Source organism: Bos mutus, chromosome 2, assembly GCF_027580195.1.
Source record: "Bos mutus isolate GX-2022 chromosome 2, NWIPB_WYAK_1.1, whole genome shotgun sequence".
NCBI classification, from domain to species: Eukaryota; Metazoa; Chordata; class Mammalia; order Artiodactyla; family Bovidae; genus Bos; species Bos mutus.
In genome coordinates this window covers 116,379,642-116,402,131 of record NC_091618.1, presented here as the reverse complement: position 1 = coordinate 116,402,131, position 22,490 = coordinate 116,379,642, and the positions used below count along the sequence as shown (strand labels likewise).

The following is a 22,490-nucleotide window of genomic DNA, read 5'->3' as shown; positions in this document are numbered from 1 at the left end:
AGCATCTCCTGGGTCCTTCTGGTTAGAATGCTGAGTGTCCATGGAGAATATGAGCTGAGGAAGGAGGGGGACTGTCTCCCAGCTAAGACCAGGCAGCTGTCATGCAAGGTAAAACCTTAGCAGCTGTAATGAGGAGGTGCAGAGGGCCTAGGGTCTATCAATTCCAGGTGGGAGCTTTCCTGCAGGTTTACAGGTGAATCAGCTTCCACTGAGAAAGTGATAGACTGTAATGTAACTTGTGACATTTTTGCCCAAGAACAGCACAGACTGAACTTTTCTGTTCTGTGCAATATGGAAGGGAAGATACAGACTGAGCTACTTCTTCATGACTTGAGACATCTCATAATATATATGTGATATGTGTGTATGTATAATACTGATTTGGAGAAGGCAATGGCACCCCACTCCAGTACTCTTGCCTGGAAAATCCCATGGATGGAGGAGCCTGGTGGGCTGCAGTCCATGGGGTTGCACAGAGTTGGACACAACTGAGCGACTTCACTTTCAGTTTTCACTTTCATGCACTGGAGAAGGAAATGGCAACCCACTCCAGTGTTCTTGCCTGGAGAATCCCAGGGACGGGGGAGCCTGGTGGGCTGCCGTCTCTGGGGTCACACAGAGTCAGACACAACTGAAGCGACTTAGCAGCATAATACTGATTATATTATATTATTATCCTATTATTCTATTACTATGCCAGTCAGGAGAGGCTAGATAGGCTGCACTAATACACAACCCAGAATATTATGGCATGTGTGCTAAGTCACTTTAGTCGTGTCTAACTCTTTGTGACCCTGTGGACTGTAGACCACCAGGCTCCTCTGTCTTTGTGGTTCTCCAGGCAAGAATACTGGACTGGATTGCCATGCCCTCCTCCAGGGTATCTTTCCAACCGAGAAATCAAATCCCAGTCTCTTATGTCTCCTGCATTGGCAGGCATTAGGGTTCTTTAACACTAGTGTCATCTGGGAAGCTCAACATTTTATTGACTTAACATGATAAAAGTTTACATCTTACAGAGGTCCCCACCACTTAGAGGAATCTAAGTGGTGATTCAGGTTCCTTTCATCTTAAAATGCCATCAGCTTTGACATTTGGCCCCAACAGTTGCCCCCAAGGGAGAAGAGAGTACGCTAAAGATTGTCACTAGGTCTACAAGCACTGGCCACGACTTCTGTCACATCCTACTGGCAGAATCCAACCACGGGGTCCCATCCTAACTGCAAGGGAGCCGGGAAGAGAAAATGAAATTGATGACTATCTAGCCAGTCTTCCCTGCAAGTTTCTCCAAGGTGAGTTATATAGTGTTTTCTTCTAATTGTGGTTTGCATTCGACACCATTTAGTCTGCCTCCTTGCTTGGCACTGTTCTCTGCGACACCTTTGTGACACCTCTGGGCAGCATCCCATTTCTCACAATGGCACTGTGAGTTGTCAGGACAGGTGTTATCATACACGTTTTATAGACCGAGGACCTCAAGAGCCAGAATAGTCACGTGACTTGTCCAATGTATATCCTACTTGAGGACAGAAGAAGAGGGTGACAGAGGATGAGATGGTTGGATGGCATTGTCAACTCAATGGACATGAGTCTGAGTTCACTCCAGGAGATAGTGAAGGACGGGGAAGCCTGGCGTGCTACAGTCCACTGGGTCGCAAAGGGTTAGACATGACTGAGGGTCTGAACAACAACTGGGACAGAGCTCGCTTTCAGGCCAGCTCTCAGGTCAGAGGTCTCTCCTCTACACCATCCCATCTACCCCAGCAGCTCACACTAGATGAGGCACAGGATTAAGTGAGCAGAAAATACATTTTAATTTTACTATAAAGCAGCCTAATTTATTCTTTAAGCCCCTGCTCTCTCTTGGAAGGTGTCAGCAATGAGTCCAATCATTTTAGTATCTCTCTGTCTTTGAAGGTGTGTCCAGGTTTGGGTTGGGACGTGGCAGGATACAGGGCTTAGTGCCAAGGTACTGGGGGATCTATTTGTTCCTCAAGTCAGCTTTTGGAGAAGGCGTAAATCCAGATGACTACAGTTCCTGCTAGTCTCCCTACTAATAAAGATGCATCGGCCCCTCCTTCCTGTCCACACAGCCCATGCATGCCCAGCAGCTCCCTGCTACTTTGGGGTCACTCCAGGGTCTGGCAAGCTTTGTAAGCCCACACCCCATAGCTGATATCTCCCCAGGCTTGTGCCTTTCTGAGGAAAGCGGGGAAGGGAGGAGGGATGGATCCACCAGGCCTTTGCTGTCTCACTTTTCATCCATCTCTCCTCCCATCCAGTGAAGGGAAGTATTTCTCATCTTCCAGAGAAACCCCAATCTCCCCAGGCCTTTTTCTTCTGAATCACTTTGGCTGCGCGCCTGGTCCTCTCCAGTCCTCTGAGGGCTTTTATAACACAAAGCATAACTCAGAGAGGTTTTTCATTCTTATTTTGCTTTTTATGTTGTCACATCATTCTCTTACCTTGAGGCAATGAAACAAAGAACCTGCTGTCCAAGGCATGGAGGTGGGGACAGGGGAATACCAAGAAAGAAACCACTTCACTATCACATGTGTATCACGTGTAACTTCACCAGGTCCTTGTCAGGTGAAGTTCTGTGTCATTTTCCTGAAACTAACATTGGGAAGAGGCACTGATGAAAGTTGTTATATTTGGGAACTAGCAGGTTAAACCCCTTCCTGCCTGACTGGTCTTTAAATGTACCATTTCCCTTCCTCTACCTCATCCCCTATGAATCTACCCTCAAAAGATTGATCCAGCGATCTTGGTGATCAAGTTTTCACTTAAGAATTGAGGACCTTCTCAGAGTAAGACCCACAGCTGGGTTGTCTATAGATGATTCTCTAGCCTTCTAAATGTGGCAAAGGTGATGTTTCTCTGTGTGTTTAAATGTTTATCACTTCACTTCCCCTACCTCAGTTATGAGCACGCACCCTAGAGTAAATCTGTCCTCCTCCCGGGAGGACATGTCATTGTACAGTATGTCCTCAATGATGAAGCTAAAGGAAGCATGAAGATGACTTAAGTGGAAGGATCACTTGTAAGAGCTGCAGAAGTCAGATCAACTGACAGGCAAAGAAATGCTGCCTGAAAGCAAAGCATCATTAAAAAAAAAATCTGACTTGTACCAAATATTATTTGCAAAGTGGATTTTAAAATCATTTCAAAACACACTAGGCTTTCAAAAGATGTTTGTTTTAGAGTACACTTGGCTTGTGGTCAAAAGCTGAAGTTTCGGTGATACACAGTAACAATTGTAGTGTAATTACTGGCTACAGAATACCAGGTGCCCAACCAAGCCTTTTCTACCCACTTAAGAGAGCCACGCCAAGTAAAAATGCCCTGCCAAGCCATACCCAGAAGTTCCAGAGCTCAGCCTTTGTCACGAAGAAACAATTAATTCACAGAGCAAAGCCATTATTGGGCACAACCAGGCATTATGTTGTGAACACCTTTTGTTAATACATGTTGAGAATTTGAACTTTCTCACAGTTAAGAGGCCTGCTTGAGAGAGAATTTAAACCAAGCCAGGCGCACGGTTGTTTTGTTTTTTAGATTTGTGATTTTGTGTCTATGGGATCAAGACAGTAGGGAAATGCTGGCTTTGGAAGCCAAAGTCTCCCCTAGCTGGGATTTGACCTCAGGATTAATAGTATTCTCTATTCTTGTGTGAAGAGATTGCTTTACGTCAAGGGAATGAACTTGGAAAAAAAAAAAAAAACGGATAAAACACAGGAGTGGTATAGGGAAGGAACATATTAAGAGGCCTAGGGATGCACTTCCTCATTATATGTAAGGAAGCTATTTCCTAGGTTCCTGAAGCTATAAAAAGCCAAGTGAATTTGCTTAAGTTAATAAATTTTATTTAATTATGACGATAATACCACAGCAAAATGTTTTATGTTTCCTCTCTTTTTATTGCTTCCTGTTAGTTATTGAGAGAAGAAATTCAATGTAACTTTTTTTGTACTCTGATAATGATAAGACTATTTCATTTGTTTCGCATACACTTCCCAATGTCCGCGTTTGTGTGCGTATATAACTAAACTGAATAGGTGACTGCCTTATGTGGTTGCTACAAACACAGATGTAAGGCTAAAGGTGGGGCCCAGTTTTATTACAGCAAAACCCCATCATTGAAGCCCTTTTCTAGGCTTTGGAACTGATTGTTCTGTAGTGGGAGAAAAAGCAAAACCTTCAGTTCTCGGAATGACCTGAAAAATCTATGGTATGAACCTTATTCTTCTTTCTGAACCCTGGGATGAGAATGAAGTTTTACACTGAACTAAAGTGATCAGTCTGCTTTGGTTTGTTGGTGTCAGGTGTCCTGGAAGCAGGCCGGGTCTCCCGGGGCCCAGCTGACGGGCCTTGCATGCTTTTTCACCAGTAGTGGCAGAGGTGGAGGTGGTGGAGCCATAGAGTGGGCATCTCTAGGAAGGGGCTGTCTGCACACCTCCCTGTCTTCTCTCTGCAATCCCTCAAGGTTGGTGCCTCTGCATTTCACAAACGAGGAAACCAAGAAAAAGAGATGATAAGTTATTACCTGAACCACATGGAATCCCTGTTTTTGCAGATCAAAAAAGGTCTACTATCAGCAACTTCATATGATTCAGCCTAATACTTGCCTAGTTAGTAGGCTGTGATCCCAGAGTTTGAACTCTTACCTATCCCCCAAATTATAGCTGCATATCTGTATTTCAGATGGCAGAAAGGGGCTCTGAGCAGATGCATTCAAAAATAGTCTATCAGTAGACTATCTCCTTTCTTCTCTGGTCTGCGCTCTCAACTACTGACTGTATTCATGTCGTAGTGTGAAAGTTAGCTGGAGACAGACAAGACAGGCCTGCCTGTGGCTATTGTTCCTACTGTGAAGCTGAAATCAGCCTGTCAGGCCAACTCTGTCAGGCCAGCGCCTCCAAACTACCTGCCTAAATATATCTTCCTCTCAGGATGGCACAGAGCGGGATATCCCATTTCCCAAGCTGAACTCCCACCATTAGAACCTCTCAGCTCCAACCATATGACTTCCTCCTAGAGCCATAACACACTGATGACTAGTTTGTCTTCAGATTACATGAACTCAGGGCTTGGATCAAGTAACTTTTGTTTGGAGCTGATGGGTAAGGTCAGGAGCCTGAGGGTGAATCATGGACTATTAGATGCAATGGAAACATTAGAAGCTGTATTGGCCAACCCCAGCCTTTTACAGCCATGGTAACTGATATACAGGTACCCACACTTTGGCGGTCTTGATTGCAGAATGACCACATTTTGCCTCAGACTGAGGGGTTTCCTGGAGCATGAGACTTGCTGTGCTTAAACAGGGCAAGTCCTGGACAAACCATGATGAGATGGGCCACTCTACTCACTTGGAAGCCCCAAACTCTTCAGCTTCTCTGGGCAAGTCAGATGTGCACAGGGCCTTACAGTAAGGGTTCCACAGTTGCCTGGTCCAGCTCAAAACCCCTGGGGTGGGGGTAAAGACAGCCAACACAAACTCACAGGGCACAGTTTAGCCCAGGCTGGCTCCCCTGAGTAGTCAGTGTCCTGCCTCCATGAGCTTGGACACCACATGGAAACAGTCCTGTGAGGTAAGGTGGTGTCTGCCTCATGACTGACTGAACTCTTAACCTCCTGGGCCACTGCATTTGGGAAGGCTGGTCGGGTTGAGTCAGTCTCAGAAAATAAGGCTGCGGTCCAGTTTATCGACTTCATAGCGAGGGCCTCTGGGTCAGCCACAGCCTTGCGGGGCACAGCGCCTGCAGGGAGAAGGCCACTAGGTTTCGTCTCTGCTCTGTGTGCTGGCTGGAGGGGGGATGCAGAAGTGCTCGGGGACGGGAGATGGGTCAGCAGGGTGCCCCGTGCTGCCACCACTTCCTCTTTCAGAAGTTTTGTCACTCAGAGGTTTTGAATCCTGCAATAAGCAGTTATTCTTGGCTAACTTTGGACTTTTTCCTTAAATGTCAAGCCCCTAATTTTTAAATATTTCTTGGTCTTACTTCTCCTGGCCTATTTTGCCCCCAGCCCTTGGTTGCTTGCTAGCTCTTTCCTTTACCAGGTCTCCTGCTTTCTGTTCTGCTGGCACACAGCTCATGCCCTGCACCTGAGGATGTGAGTGAAAGTCGCTCAGTCCTGTCCCATGTTTTGTGACCCCATGGACTGTAGCCTGCCAGGCTCCTCAATCCATGGGATTCTCCAGGCAAGAATACTGGAGTGGGGTGCCATGACCTCCTCCAGGGGATCTTTCCCACCCAGGGATTGAACCTGGACCTCCCACATTGCAGGCAGATTCTTTACTGTCAGAGCACCTGGCGGTGAGTGCATGTTAGACAAAGAGGAGAAGGAAACGGGGACCCAAGGAAGGAGTAAGGCACAGATCCAAGTCAGGCAAAATTGTTAGATGGTCCAAGTTAGCGTCAACATTCTCTGTCCTGCAGGCTTTCCTTTAAGTTACTCCTGGATACCCACCTCCCCCCGATTCCTACAGACACCTGCTGAGATCTACTTTTTTTATGCTCCACTCTTGTTCTCCAGTGCCACTAAAATGTCTTTCTTGGTGGCAAAGAACAGATTTACCGATAGGAAAAACTAGTCACTGTTAATGGAAGTTGAAGTCAGAGGCCAAGGCCACAAAAGTGACTCCTAACTATGACCTGTATAGTAAATACCCCTTTTGAGTTGTCTTAACACTTTAGTGTTAAGCCTTCCTCTTAATAAAGCATATTTAGAAAGCATATTTAGAAATACGCTTTGAGTGATTCTCAAAGCTTAGTGCTAGACCAGCAGCATTGACATCACTTGGGGACTGGTTATACAAATTCTCAGGTCCACCCCAGCCATGTTAAAGTGAATTTTAGAAGTGGGGCTCAACAAACTGTGTTAAAGAGCTCTCAGGTGATTCCCGTGCAGGCTCAAGCTTAAGAATCCCTGATAATGGTAAGGCCTTTTCCCAAATAAACAGGCAAAGTCCAGTTTAAAGTGGCCATGGGTCAATTCTGTGTGTGAAACACTCATTTATCCTTTTCTTTAAAATTCTGAGGCCTTTAGGCTGTTCCCAAGTAGATAGCCTGTTCCGCACACTCTCCTGGACTGGGACTAAGCCATGCCAGATGAGGGACAGACGTTCTTGGCAAGTGGGGCCACTCTTCTCTTTCTGTCTGTGGGCCTCTTGCCTGTCTTAAAAAATATTTGGCCTCCCGAGTGGCTCAGTTTGGAGAAGGCAATAGCACCCCACTCCAGTACTCTTGCCTGGAAAATCCCATGGACGGAGGAGTCTGGTAGGCTGCAGTCCATGGGGTCGCTAGGAGTTGGACACGACTGAGTGACTTCACTTTCACTTTTCACTTTCATGCATTGGAGAAGGAAATGGCAACCCACTGCAGTGTTCTTGCCTGGAGAATCCCAGGGACGGGGGAGCCTGGTGGGCTGCCGTCTCTGGGGTCACACAGAGTCAGACACAACTGAAGCAACTTAGCAGCAGCAGCAGCAGCAGCAACACTTTAGTGAACTTGATGCCAGTGGAGGGATTTTGAAATTGGGGGAGAGGATGGGAAGCACTGTTGTTGCTTTTATTGCTCAGTCGTTTCCGACTCTTTGCGACTCCATGGACTGTGGCCCACCCAGGCTTCTCTGTCATGGGATTCTCCAGGCAAGAATACTAGAGGAGAAGGGGAAGCACAAGTGGAGGATTGGCTGTGATGAGAGTTGCCAGATTTAGTAGAGCAAAATACAGGGTGTCCAGCTGAGTCTGAATTTCACATAAACAGAGAATAATTTTTCAGTATAAGGACGTCCCTTGTGATATTTATGATATACTAAAAATTATTCACTGTTTATCTGAAATTCAAATTTAACTGGGTGCCTTGTCTAGTATCTGGCAACCATCTGAGCCACAAAGTCTCCTGAACATGCAGCCTGTGCAGTAGGAGGCCAGGATTGCTGCAGAGTTTGGAACAGTTTCCAAACGTCTGGCAGAAGGGAAGCAGCCTGTCAGAGAGGGCATCATGTGGCACAGTCAGGTGAGATTGCTGCCCCAGTGCCAGGCCTGCTGATGTGTGGGGCATCTGAGGTAGGCCTGAACGGAATAGCCCTGGAGACTGGCCAAGGTGCCGGTAAAAAAAGGGCGTGTTCTGCTGGGTCCTTCCCAGAAGATACAGTGTCTGGTTCCGGTGCTGACAACTGACCCATCTGATCCCCATCACACTAGAATATTATTTTTAGATCTGGGGAAGGAGTGACAAGGTTTTAAAAATAAGGTACTAGATATAGGGGGGAACTGTATTCAAGAAGCTCAATCCTAAAAGTAAATGTGGAAAAAAAAAAGAGAGAAGCTCAATCAGTCCTGATGATGAAATGCAGACCCTGGGCTTGCTAATGTTAGATCTAGAAAAGGTTAGTACCAGCAGCTTTCCACGTAAAATTGCCTAAGACTGAGACCCCCACCCTTTTTGTTTTAGGCTGTGCCATGTGGCATGTGGGATCTTAGTTCCCTGACCAGGGATCAAACCCAGGCCCCTTCCTTTGGGAGCTCAGAGTTTAACCACTGGTCCACCAGGGAAGTCCCTTTTAACTTTTTTTAATAAGCAAAGGTGATGCTACTAGCTTCAAGAAAATTGCTTTAGCCACCTATAAACATCTTCAGTTAATGAAGAGAGAGGCTGTTTTGTTATCCACTGTTGGTTTCTGTACAGGATATACACTGTCTGGTCTTCCAGACCTAACCTCAATCCTTCTTCTCTACCCTGCTCTGTGGTCTCGGAGGCTGACCCTGAGGACTCCCTCCCCTTCTGTCTTCTTTTAGGACCAGCCAAGGGGAAGACATCAGCAGGAGATTGGAGGTTGGAGGATAGATGGTCAGAAGAATAGCTTTTTTGTAGTTAGGGTTTATTAAAATGCTCATGATTTCAACCACTTGATAAAAAGCACTTGAAATAAGAAGAGATGAATATTTCTTTAATATGATAGAATATATCTATGTCATTCCCAAGATAAGCATTCTGCTTTATAGGGAAATGCTAGAGGTAGGAATAAGACAGAAGTGCTTGCTACAACCATTATTAGTTAAAATTTTCCATAAGATACTGGCAATCATAGACAAAGTAAAGACTTCAAATATAAAAAACTGGGAAAGAAAAAAAAAATACTCGCTATGTGCAGATGATAAGATTTTATCTTGATAAGCCCAATAAAAACTATTATAAATAATATGATAATTCAGTAAATTAGAAGGATGCAAAATTAATATATAGAAACCAACTGATCTCACATATACAAACAATAACCTATTAGAAGATAGAAGGATAAAGGACATTATTTAAAGTAGCAACAAAAAAGAGAAAATACCTAGAAATAAATTTAACAAATATGCACAAGACCTATATGTAGAAAACTTAAAAGGAAAAAAAGGGAGGGGGGACTCCAAAAAAAAAGATTTGAACAAGTAGAAGATATAACTGGATAGGAAAATAAAAAATTGTTAAAGTGTTATTTATCTCAGAGCTACTTTAAAATTTTAACACAAGTCCACTAAAATGCCAATTTTTTTTCTTTTTGAAGTTGACAAAATAATCTTCAAATTTATATTGGAGACAGGGGTAGAATAACCAGGAAAATTCTGAAAAGAAGAGAAATATGTACATCTGTGTGTGAGAAAAGTCAGATATTAAAACACATTATAAAGCCTCAGTAATTAAAACACTGTGAGACTAGTCCATAAATGAATATACAGATGAGTGGAAAAGATGAGAGTGTTCGGCATGCATGCATGCTAAGTTGCTTCTGTAGTGTCCGACCCTGTATGACTCTATGGACTGTAGCCCACCAGGCTCCTCTGTCCATGGGGATGGTCTAGGCAAGTATACTGGAGTGGGTTGCATGACCTCCTCCAGTGGATCTTCCTGGTCCAAAGATCAAATCCACGTCTCTTATGTCTCCTGCATTGATAGGCGGGTTCTTTACCACTAGTGCCACCTGGGAAGCCCCAAGAGTGTTCTAATACAGACCCAGATAGATAAAGGAATTAGTATATGATAAATCACCAGGAAAAAGAGCAACTGTTCAATAAACAGTATTGGTATAACTGAATAGTCATCTGGAATAAAACTAGATCCACACTTCACACTGTATAATAAAATACAAAGAAATCATATATTTCAGTGTAAAAAAAATCATACTAAAATTACTAAAAGAAAACTATGAAAGAATTTCTTTATAACCTTGGAAGGTCTTTATAAATGTGACTCAAAATCCAGAAGCCATTTAAAAATTTATAAACTCAATTATGTAAAAAATTTTTAAAATTCTGTGTGTATATATATATATATATATATATATAGCACCATAATTAAACCAGGAAAAAGTATTTTCGAGTCATATTACAAAATACTAATATCCCTTATATACAGAGCACTACTAGAAATAAATAAGAACAAAAAAATTGACAACCTAATAGAAACATGGGGAATGGAAATCAATAAAGAACTAAAGGGTTCTGGTACCAATTCCAGTGTGTGTGTATGTGTGTGTGCGTGTGTAGCAGGCGGATTCTTATATCAACAAACTGACTGTCCTACAATTCAGCTCACTTCTGACACTACCTGCCCAGAGGTAACATTAGATCCAGCTGGTTAAGGGTTTCATCCAAGATGGTCCATTTTCCACTTCAGAGATCAGTAGCAAGTCCAAGTTTTCACTTGTGCTTCAAAACCAGGGCTATAGATTGGAATTTCCAATGTTCCCCTCTTTGGATTTGATTCATTTGGTAGAGTAGCTTACAGAGTTCAGATAAATTGGATTACTTATTGGATTACTGGTTCACTGTAAAAGAAGATAACTCAGGAACAGCCAGATGGAAGTGATGCATAACGTAAAGTATGGGGAAAAGTTGAGGAGCTTCCAAGCCCTCTCTAGACTCACTACTCTCCCTAAATCTCCATGTGTCACCAATCCCAAAAGATCTCTGAATCTCTTCTTTTGGTTTTGTACAAAGGGTTCATTACATGGACATGATTGACTAAATTATTTTCCATTGGTGATTGAACTCGATCTCCAGCCCCTTTCCCCTCCTAGGACATGGAGAAACAAGTTCCAGCCCTCTAATCACATCATTGGCTCCCCTGTCAACCAGCCCTCAATCTTTCGTGCTTTCTAAAAGTTGTCTTGTTAACATAACATGATACACATTTACTGCTATCACCACTTAGGGAATTCCAAGGGTTTTAGGAGCTCTGTGCCAGAAAAACAAATATATATTTCTTATTATAAATCACAATACTATAACTCATAGAGAAATTCATAAATATATGAAAAGATATTCAAATTCTTACACAAGATAAATGCAAATTAAAGCTATGCTGATATATAATTTTTCACATATCAGATTTTCAAAAATCTAAGTCTGATTGTCTTTGTATGATTATAAATTGTAACAAGTCCATGGAGGTTAATTTGGCAAGATCAACCAGTCTTACAAGCACATATACCCTTTGACTCAACAATCCCTTCTAATCAAGTCTATTCTATGAATAGATTTGACACCTAAAATGATGTAGGTACAGGTTATTAATTGAAGCATTACTTGTAATATCAAGATTAGAAACAGTCCAATGACCATCAATACAATACCTGTTAAATAAATCATGATGCATTCATGTCTTGAGTTGGCAAAAAATTTTGCTCAGTTTTCTTTCCATAAGATGTTATAGGAAAATCTGAATGAACTTTTTGACCACCCAGTATAAGGGCTTCCCAGGTGGTGCTAGTGGTAAAGAGCCCACCTGCCAATATAGGAGACTCAAGTTCAATCCCTGGGTCAGGAAGTTCTCCTGGAGAAGGAAATGGCAACCCACTCCAACATTTTTGCCTGGGAAATCCCATAGACAGAAGAGCCTGGCAGGCTACAATCTATGGGATCATAAAGAGTCACTTAGTACTCAGTATACTAAGTGACTTCCTGGTAGCAGCTGGTAAAGATCCACCTGCAATGCAGGAGACCCCGGTTCAGTTTCTGGGTCAGGAAGATCTCCTGGAGAAGGGATAGGCTACCTGCTCCAGTCTTCTTGGGCTTCCTTGGTGGTTCAGATGGTAAAGAATCCACCTGCAGTGTGGTAGACCTGGGTTCGATCTCTGGTTTGGGAAGATCCCCTGGAGGAGGGCATGGCCACTCACTCCAGAATTTTTGCCTGGAGAATCCCCATGGGCAGAGGAGCCTAGTGGGCTACAGTCCATGAGGTCGCAAAGAGTCGGACACGACTGAGTGATTAAGCACACCATATTAATGGAAAATTATACAGCTATAAAAAGATAGAAATAAAAAAGAAAGACAATGAGGATGTGCTCTATATTGTACTGATACAGAAAAACCTCCAAGATATATTTAAGAAAAAATGCAAGATACAGAGCAGTATGCACGATCTGCTACATTTTGTGTGATAAAAAGAAAAAAATGCATTTAAGTATATGCTTATATATACATAAGCTACTGTGAAATAATATCCAAGAGACCAGTAACAGATTGGGAGGAGAAAAGGGGAGGAGATCTAATGAATGGGAGATAGGAAAGGAAGAGACTTTCACATTTATAGTTTTTAAATATTTTAATTATGGGTATATATTACTTATTCAAATATTAATATGTAAATAAGCCTTTCCTGTGGTGACGCAGTGGTAAAAAACTTGCCTGCCAATGCAGGGGACACAAAAGACGTGGGTTTGATCCCTGGGTTGGGAAGATCCCCTGGAGGAGGGCATGGCAACCACTCCAGTTTTCTTGCCTGGGAAATCCCATGGACAGAGGAGCCTGGCAGGCTACTGTCCATGGTGTCACAGAGAGTTGGACACGGCTAAAGCAACTGAGCATGCGGTGCTTGCTTAAAAATATCAAACAATTCAGAAATACACAAGGTAGGAAGTAAACATTCCCCTACTCCTACACCTACCACTCAGAGAAAAACCAGTGCCAACAATTTAGTCATTGAGAAACAGGTAGGAAAGGTTTTTTAAAAGCATGTATTAACCAAGGAAAGCATTATTGTTTGAGTCCCTGAAATCATGTAGTTGTGACAGTGCCAGCTCTGCTTATAGCAAATACAAGTAGCTAAGATCAATACTGATCTCCTTTTACAGGCTCGTAGTGAGCCACTGGCCTTACATAGCGTATTCAATCCCATATGTAGAATCGAGGTTGGAAAATATTTCTGAATTAAGGGCAATGTAAAAGTGAATGGTAGAGATCATTAGCTATTGGACCAAGTGTTATGTTGTTTTGAAATTAAGACATTAGTATTTCAGCAAATGAAAATGTTTATGCAGTCTTCAAATTCTTGGCAGTAGTAACAGAGAATTTAGCCAGCAAGGACTCCTAAGTTACAAACATAAAGAGTTGCAAAGAACACTAAGAATTATTCCTTATTTTCCACTGCCATTATTAAAAATTATTTATAATATTTTCTAACTGGAATCTGACATTCCCTTATAATAAAGCAAATCTCATGTTACAGAGTCTCCTTCAAGGTCATGTTCGTTTGACTCAGAAAATTCCATGATGAGTAGAAAATGAATGTTACAAGTATGTAACCAAAAAAATGTACAAAAATACAGCCTCCCTATTTCAACATAAATACCAAGGTCTTAGCCAAACCAGCAGCTGATATTTTTAATTCATGTGCTCCAATACAACACAACAAAATATTTTCTACAAAATACTCTTGTACAATGTACTCTCTTTCCTGTCATCTTCCTATAAAAGCAGTGCTTTGATGTTGGAAGAAAATTTAGAAATCAATAAGTCTATTCATGTAATCATTCATTCATTTAACAAATATTTATGAAGAGTCTCCCATATCAAGTGAAATAAAATACACTAGGGATAAACCAAAATAGCAAAGTCTCTAGCCCTTGAAGAGCTTAAGTATAAGCTTAAGTCTAAGCTAAGAATCTTAAGTCTAAGATTCTTCCTTTAGAAGAATCTCTAGGTCTTCCAAGTTTAGATCAGTTCTTTTTTATTATGCCCAAATATCAAATATTTATGAAAAGAACTTAATAGTTTATGTTTATAAATTGGCAGTGATCTATTATTACTTCAGTGTTTTTCACATCCTAATTTTTTGGTTTAGGGTTATCATTTCATCTTCACAAGTAACTTTAAATATATACATTATGCCAGTTAACTTCACAACAACCTTCATTTCACAGATGAGAAAAATGGATTCAGTAAGATAAATCAGCTTTCCCAGAATCACACAGCAAGTTAAGTAAATGAACCCAGATCTATCTGTGCTTATATTGCCTCTGTCACAGTACCCAGGAGAATTTTTTAAATTCTAGAGAAAGCATTACAAGTCCTAATGCTTTCAGAGCATATGACTGTTAAAACTCAACATTCATAAAACCAAGATATTGCATACAGTCCCATCACTTCATGGCAAATAGATGGAGAAACAATGGAAACAGTGACAGGCTATTTTCTTGGACTTCAAAATCACTGGGGATGTTGACTGCAGCCATGAAATTAAAAGACACTTGCTCCTTGGAAGAAAAGCTATGATGAACCTAGACAGATTTAAAACAACAGAGATATCACTTTGCCTACAAATGTCCATATAGTCAAAGCTATGGTTTTTCCAGTCATGTATGGATGTGAAAATTGGACCATAAAGAAGGCTGAGCACTGAAAAATTGATGCTTTCGAGCTCGGGTTTTGAAGAAGACTCTTGAGAGTCACTTGGGCAGCAAGAACATCCAACCAGTCAATCCTAAAGGAAATCAACCCTGAAGAGTCATCAGAAGGACTGATACTGAAGCTGAAGCCCCAATACTTTGGCCCCCTGATGCAAAGAGTTGACTAATTAGAAAAGATCCTAATGCTGGGAAAGATTGAGAGCAGGAGGAGAAGGGTGTAACAGAGGATGAGATGGTTGAATGGTATCACCAACTCAATGGACATGAGTTTGAGCAAAGTGCAGGAGATAATAAAGGACAGGGAATCCTGGTGTGCTGCTGTCCGTGGGGTGGCAAAGAGTAAGCAACTGAACAACTAGAAATATATATATTAAATACACACACACACACACATATACATATACCCACAATGGAATACTACTCAGCCACAAAAAATGAAAATTTTGTCATTTGCAGCAACATGGATGGACCTGGATGGTATCATGCTAAGTGAAATAAGTCAGAGAAAGACAAATACTATATGCTATCACCAATATGTATAATCTGAGAAATACAACAAACTAGTGAATATAACAAAAAAGGAAGCAGACTCACAGATATAGAGAACAAACTACGAGTTATCATCAGGGACAGGGAATGGGAGGGGCTAAATAGGGGTAAGGGATTAGGTACAAACTGTTATGTAGGAAATAAGCTTCAAGGTATATTGTACAACACTATGGATATAGTCAATATTTTATAACGGTAATAGCTATATTTATGGACTGGTGCCTCAAAGGGCAAAGAATCTGCCTGCAATGCAGGAGACCCAGGTTTAATCCCTGGGTCAGGAAGATCCTCTGGAGAAGGGAATGGCAACCCACTCCAGTATGCTTACCTGGAGAATTCCATGGACAGAGGAGCCTGGCGGGCTACAATCCATGGGGTTGCGAACAGTTGGACACAACTGAATAACTAACAAACACTTTCACTTATAGACTATAACCTTTAAAAATTGAGAATCACTATATTGTATACCTGTAACATATAATATTGTATATCTACTATATTTCAATTTTTTTTAAAAAGTACACAATGTTATTTAATTTTTAAATTCTCTGATGCTTTATATATAATTTCTTGAGAAAAAGTACTGTATAATGGTAAACACAATGTACTTCTGAGCGTCTGAGGACCATAAAATTACCCTGCATCATTGTTAGTTTTAGTTGTTATAATACTCAGCATTAAAATGATCAATGTTTAAATAAAGTTAGTCCTTTCCTATTATATTCCTTTACCTTGTTTTTGTTTGCTTGTTTGTTTGGCTGCACTGGGTCTTTGTTGTGATATTCAGGCTTAGTTGTCCCACAACATGTGGAATCTTAGTTCCCCCACCAGGGACTGAACTCACATGCCCTGCATTGGAAGGATTCTTAACCACTGGACCACTAGGCATGTCTTCATATCCTTTTACCTTTTAATCCTTGAACTTTCCTATAACTTTATCTTTCATTTATTTGAATTGCTCTTCTCTCCATCTTTTGAATGCCCATATGAAATCTACTATATCTTTAACGATCTTATAATATTTTTATATTATTATCACTATGAACAAAGCTCATGGAGGTGATAGAATTCCAGTTGAGCTATTCCAAATCCTGAAAGATGATGCTCTGGAAGTGCTGCACTCAATATGCCAGCAAATTTGGAAAACTCAGCAGTGGCCACAGGACTGGAAAAGGTCAGTTTTTATTCCAATCCCAAAGAAAGGCAATGCCAAAGAATGCTCAAACTACCGCACAATTGCACTGATCTCACACACTAGTAAAGTAATGCTTAAAATTCTCCAAGCCAGGCTTCAGCAATATGTGAACCATGAACTTCCTGATGTTCAAGCTGGTTTTAGAAAAGGAAGAGGAACCAGAGATCAAATTGCCAACATCGCTGGATCATGGAAAAAGCAAGAGAGTTCCAGAAAAACATCTATTTCTGCTTTATTGACTATGCCAAAGCCTTGGACTGTGTGGATCACAATAAACTGTGGAAAATTCTGAAAGAGATGGGAATACCAGACCACCTGATCTGCCTCTTGAGAAATTTGTATGCAGGTCAGGAAGCAACAGTTAGAACTGGACATGGAAAAACAGACTGGTTCCAAATAGGAAAAGGAGTACGTCAAGGCTGTATATTATCACCCTGTTTATTTAACTTCTATGCAGAGTACATCATAAGAAACTCTGGACTGGAAGAAACACAAGCTGGAATCAAGATTGCCGGGAGAAATATCAATAACCTCAGATATGCAGATGACACCACCCTTATGGCAGAAAGTGAAGAGGAACTAAAAAGCCTCTTGATGAAGGTGAAAGTGGAGAGTGAAAAAGTTGGCTTAAAGCTCAACATTCAGAAAACGAAGATCATGTCATCCGGTCCCATCACTTCATGGGAAATAGACGGGGAAACAGTGGAAACAGTATCAGAATCACTGCAGATGGTGACTGCAGCCATGAAATTAAAAGACGCTTACTCCTTGGAAGGAAAGTTATGACTAACCTAGATAGCATATTCAAAAGCAGAGACATTACTTTGCCAACAAAGGTCCGTCTAGTCAAGGCTATGGTTTTTCCTGTGGTCATGTATGGATGTGAGAGTTGGACTGTGAAGAAGGCTGAGCACCGAAGAATTGATACTTTTGAACTGTGGTGTTGGAGAAGACTCTTGAGAGTCCCTTGGACTGCAAGGAGATCCAACCAGTCCATTCTAAAGGAGATCAGCCCTGGGATTTCTTTGGAAGGAATGATGCTAAAGCTGCAACTCCAGTACTTGGCCACCTCATGCGAAGAGTTAACTCATTGGAAAAGACTCTGATGCTGGGAGGGATTGGGGGCAGGAGGAGAAGGGGACGACAGAGGATGAGATGGCTGGATGGCATCACTGACTCGATGGACGTGAGTCTGAGTGCACTCCGGGAGTTGGTGATGGACAGGGAGGCCTGGCGTGCTGCGATTCATGGGGTTGCAAAGAGTCGGACACGACTGAGCAACTGAACTGATCTGATCTGATCTGATTATTACATTTATTAAGAGGTATCTGACTTTTCTTCTGTTAGCCATGTTGATGTCAATCTCTTCCTCATACCTACTCTCGTCAAATTAAGCTTTCTAAGAGATAACAGGTTCACACTATAGTAAGTGATTAATGCATAACTCACTCAGAACAGGGTATAGACTGTTGAAATCATAATGGTGATCTGTTGGAAAAATGATACTTTTGATAAAGCCCAGTGATCAAATCTGACATTGATTGGCAGTTTGCTTTGAAGATCTTGGGCCATGAAATCTGAATTGTATTCCTTAGAGTAATATTCTTCAAATTCACCTATGAGCCACTAACAATCAAATACAGGTTTCTAGGGACCCTTATAATTTCTTTTTTATGTATTTATAGATTTAGATCAATAGTAGAGGGTTGATAAACAACAATCAAGAAAGAAAAACAAATACAGGGAAAATATTAAATTGAATTTCAATGTGAAAATTATGGCAAGGCTTTAATATATCCCAATAGCATAAAATTATGGTTCACCCTTCAAAGTTAAATGAGGTGCATGGCAAAAATTATAGGATAGCTCAGAGTTCCTATATTGTTTAATTATTTACAAAGAATTGGTTGGTGTCTTGGAACTAGCTTGGCTTAGTGAAAAAACAAAGGTTTTGGAATGAATTAAACCTAGGATTTCAGGGAATCCCCTGATAGGCCAGTGGTTAGGATTCCGGGCTTCCACTGCAGGAGACAGGGCTTCGATCCCTGATTGGGAAGCTAAGGTCCTCATGCCTTGTGGAGTGGCCAAAAAAACCAAACCAAAACAAACAAAAAAACTCCTAGGATTTCACCTGAACTCTGGTGCGGAATCTTAGCCAAGTTACTGAACTGTGTGTCTTGGCCAAGTTACTATACTAGATTGTGCTCAGATTTATCCCCTGTAAAATGGTTGTTGTAAAGATTAGAAATAAAACATGTGAGGTGTCTGGAAGCAGAGCCTCATACATAGTATGTGCTCAGTCAAGTCTCACATGGCGCACCTTGAACAGTACAGCCATTGATTTTTTTTATTAAATTGAATAGACTATTAGGAGATTAAATGTTGGTATTATATGACCTTCTTCCTGGAGTGGACAATTGAAATTGAAAGGACCTATTTTTTGCTGCTGACTGTACAGTAATTACTTCCCCAAGATACTAGAATGGGCACACTTTAACAAGAAATGTCTCTGTAATGTTCCTTTATGGAGAATTCTATAGTGTGCAGAAAAAACTTCCTCTATTTTATAAATCAGTATTTTCACAAAAAATCTATTTATTTGGTGTTTAGGACCCCATTTAAAAAAACAATAAAATTGCAGTGCCTTTTCAGAAGAGTAGTTAATAGATGATTTTAACCAATTTGATTAAAATTGTACCTGGTAACAACTAGGGTTTCAAAAGGAGAGGAAAAAAAGAGATAGATAATACTTGTTGCTTCTCAGTATGGTGCAGGAACCACAAGTGGGTCCATCAATGCATGGTGAGTGGAAGAAATTCAGAGGCACCAGCTGAAAGTAAAATCTCAGTGTTCTGTAGTTTTTTTTTAATAACCCAAATTTGCACTAAGGTGCATATTTTATATTTTCTGGATTTTATATGTCATGTAAATCAACAGTCAAGATATTTCTTTACCATAGCTCTTTGATTTACCTAACAGTAAAGTTTCTAATAATGAAGTATATTGTAGGGATACATCCCTTCCTTTCAGTCAACATATAAAAAACATTATGTTACACATTAAAATTGCTGTGCCATGAAAAGATAGTCATCATCTTTAGTCATTGGGAGATGTGAATTCAATGAAGAGTATATACATATGCACATATTTATTAATAATTACATATGTCACATATACATGTGTGTATATATAAATATACTATATATTAAATATTAATTATAATATATATTAATAATATCAAGTAATCTTGGAAGGGATATAAAGGAATTGAAATTCTTATTAGGTTGTCAGTGGAAATGTAAAATGGTATAAACACTTAGGAAAAGGTCTAGCGTTTCTTATAAAAGTTAATCATGCTCCTACCATATGACCCAGCTATTCTACTCCTAAGTATCTACCCAAAAGAAATGAAATATATATCTATACAAAGACTTACACATGCATGTTTCACAAGTTTAAAAATGCAAACAACCCAATATATTATCAACATGTGAGTGGATAAACAAACAGAAGTATACCCTCACAATGAATATTACTCTACAATAAAAAGGAACTAGCTGTGGATACATGCAATAACATATATGAACCTCAATTATGCAGAGCAAAGTAAGCTAGATTTAAAAAGAGTACATATTGGACAAGCTCACTGATAATATTCTAGAACATGCAAACTAATTAATAGATGCAGAAAGTAGATGACTGGTTGCCTAGAGATGGGATGGGGGAACAGAGAGAAGCAGGAATTAAAGGAGACATGAGCAAATTTGGGGGGATAATACTTACATTCATTATTTTAATTGTGTTGATGGCTTCATATATATATATATATATATATCAAGACTTATCAAGTTGTATACTTGAAATTTATGCCACTTACTACATGTTGATTATACCTCAATAAAACTGTCTTACAGAAAAATCATTGTGTTGATTTTTCTTTTTTTTTGCATTTCATTATTTATTTAATGTTTAAGCTCTTGCACTAGATTTTTACAAGCTGGTGAACACTGACAAATTATTTCTTCACAGTACTATAACCACATGTTCCTGGACAATATAAATAAATAGTTGAGCTAACGTTAATACACATCACCATTTCATCAATTACATAATAAAACAAATTGTCAAGTATCCAAATATTAAGTTACACAGCTCAAAAGGTATATAAAATATTAAATGTCTATTTAATTCATTAGCAGAAACCCACTTTTTTTTTTTGCAAGAGAAGCTGGGAATCACACTTCAAACAAAACCAAGTTGGTAAACAACTTCAGGTAAGTATGGAAAAAATTACAAGAATTTCAGAAATTTTGACTAAGAATTGTTTTAGTTACAATAACAAAGTATTTGTACCTTTTAAGAAATACTTACTAAATTAAAGTGCATATTCTACATGTTCTGCACAAGACAAAGGCAATGTTTTACTAAAAATACTTAATAGCCCCCTCCCATTCTGTTTTCAGGCCCTCCCTAGAAGCTGCACCCCAAAGTGCAAACATTAAAATGAACTGTAAGACTTTTGTCTAGAGACATTAAAGACATGTGCTTCTGTACAATGTAGATTTTCAAAATGGAGGCCTTCTACAACACAAAATGAGATTTATAGGAAGATATTAAATAATCACTGTAAGACTTGGTTAATTAAAAAGGGAGCAAATCTGATGTATCCTGGTATGAGTGTGGGAGATGGAAATATATTGTGAGCAAACCTCATAGGCCCTACTTTCTGTGTTTGAAATGATGCAAGGAATAAACCACGTAAGGTCCAGAGTGCTCATAGTTCCTGGGATTTGTTCTATATGATACTAAAAATATACAAGTATTGTGCTGGGTATTTTGGCACCTAGTCTTTCTAAATTTCTTACATATTGATAAGATTCTGGCATGGAAACAGATTTAAAGATGTGACTCAATACTGCATGATTTCAGGAAGGGTCAACTGGTACAAATTATAAGCACATTTTAAATGCTGAACAGCATGAGTTCTTTACTAGTATCCAAATAGGTTGATCATAACCTGAACAGAGTCTGCAATTCTGCCAGGCTTGTGGCCTGGTGAAACTGCTCTTCAACTCTCCTCTGGAGCTTCAGTAGACTTATTCACCAAGCCAACAGGCTATCTACTATGTACAACAAATTCCATCCTGTCTCAGGTTCCACTTCTAAGCAATGGCATCACACACCCTGGTTTTATTGACTGCAACAGTTGTTTCTATGCCCAATGGAGTCTTTGAAGCGCAGCTGCATTTTAGGATGATACTTCTCCAAATTCAAAAGTTGCTTGCCGTTAAAAGCTCCTCGCCACTTTCTTATGAACTGTACTCATCTTCATGTTTCATTCCACCTTCAGTTAGTGCTAGGGTGACTGGAGCTCTGCCAAGGCCCACAACACAATGAACAGCAATACCACAACCACGGTCTTCACGAAACTTAATTTTCACAAGACGTGACCAATCATCAACAGTCTGGTTAGATGGTGGTGCGCCATCATCAAAAGGCCAACTGAGAACACGGATGCCTTCTTTCTCCACAAGGAGTAGTGTCACAAGTTGCTTCACATACTCTTACTATAGTGGAACTTATTAAGTTCTGCTATAAATTTGTTTAAGGTCGCATTAGTTGGGTTGTGTGTAATAAGAAATCTCATGTGTATGTAACTTCTACAGGAGCTGGGGGTTAATTTAGTTAACTCAATAGGGATGTGAAACAACTTAAAAAATTGAATACAGAAATGATGCGAAGAAACTGAGTCACCTTCAATATACACCACTTGAAATTCTCAGTGCTTTTGAGTATGAAATTGGGAGTAATGAATGAATGAACCTCTTAACAAGAAGCAGCAGTTTTTCAATCCAGTAATACTGAGGCAATAGAAAGGAAGAGTACTGAGGTGTACCCCATCCAGGTCAAAACTCTTGTAAAAAATGCTCTGTGGATTTCAACTCAACACCTCTGTGTCCAGGTTAACCAGTCTTCTGGGGGCTTCGTGGTGGAGCAGTAATGAATTTCTGCAGTTCACCTGTCTGCACAGAGGTCATGCTGTGCCTGGCAGTAATCTCCACTGCCC

The 22,490-nt window shown here is 40.4% G+C and overlaps 1 long non-coding RNA gene and 1 pseudogene across 4 annotated transcripts in view; one reads left to right on the top strand and one right to left on the bottom strand.

Annotated features, from left to right (window-relative positions):
- The window catches only part of LOC138984611 (uncharacterized), a 133,173-nt gene extending 112,877 nt beyond the window's left edge, over positions 1-20,296 (top strand). For 2 of the 4 annotated variants that reach the window (XR_011461847.1, XR_011461845.1), the window contains exon 6: positions 1,108-20,296. This is a non-coding gene — a long non-coding RNA (uncharacterized lncRNA). The remainder of the gene's footprint in view (positions 1-1,107) is intronic. The other 2 variants (XR_011461846.1, XR_011461848.1) reach the window with 2 other exon arrangements.
- A 1,096-nt stretch (positions 20,297-21,392) lies between these two features.
- On the bottom strand, positions 21,393-22,076 carry LOC138990400 (protein tyrosine phosphatase type IVA 1 pseudogene; annotated as a pseudogene).
- Between the last annotated feature and the right edge of the window lie 414 nt (positions 22,077-22,490).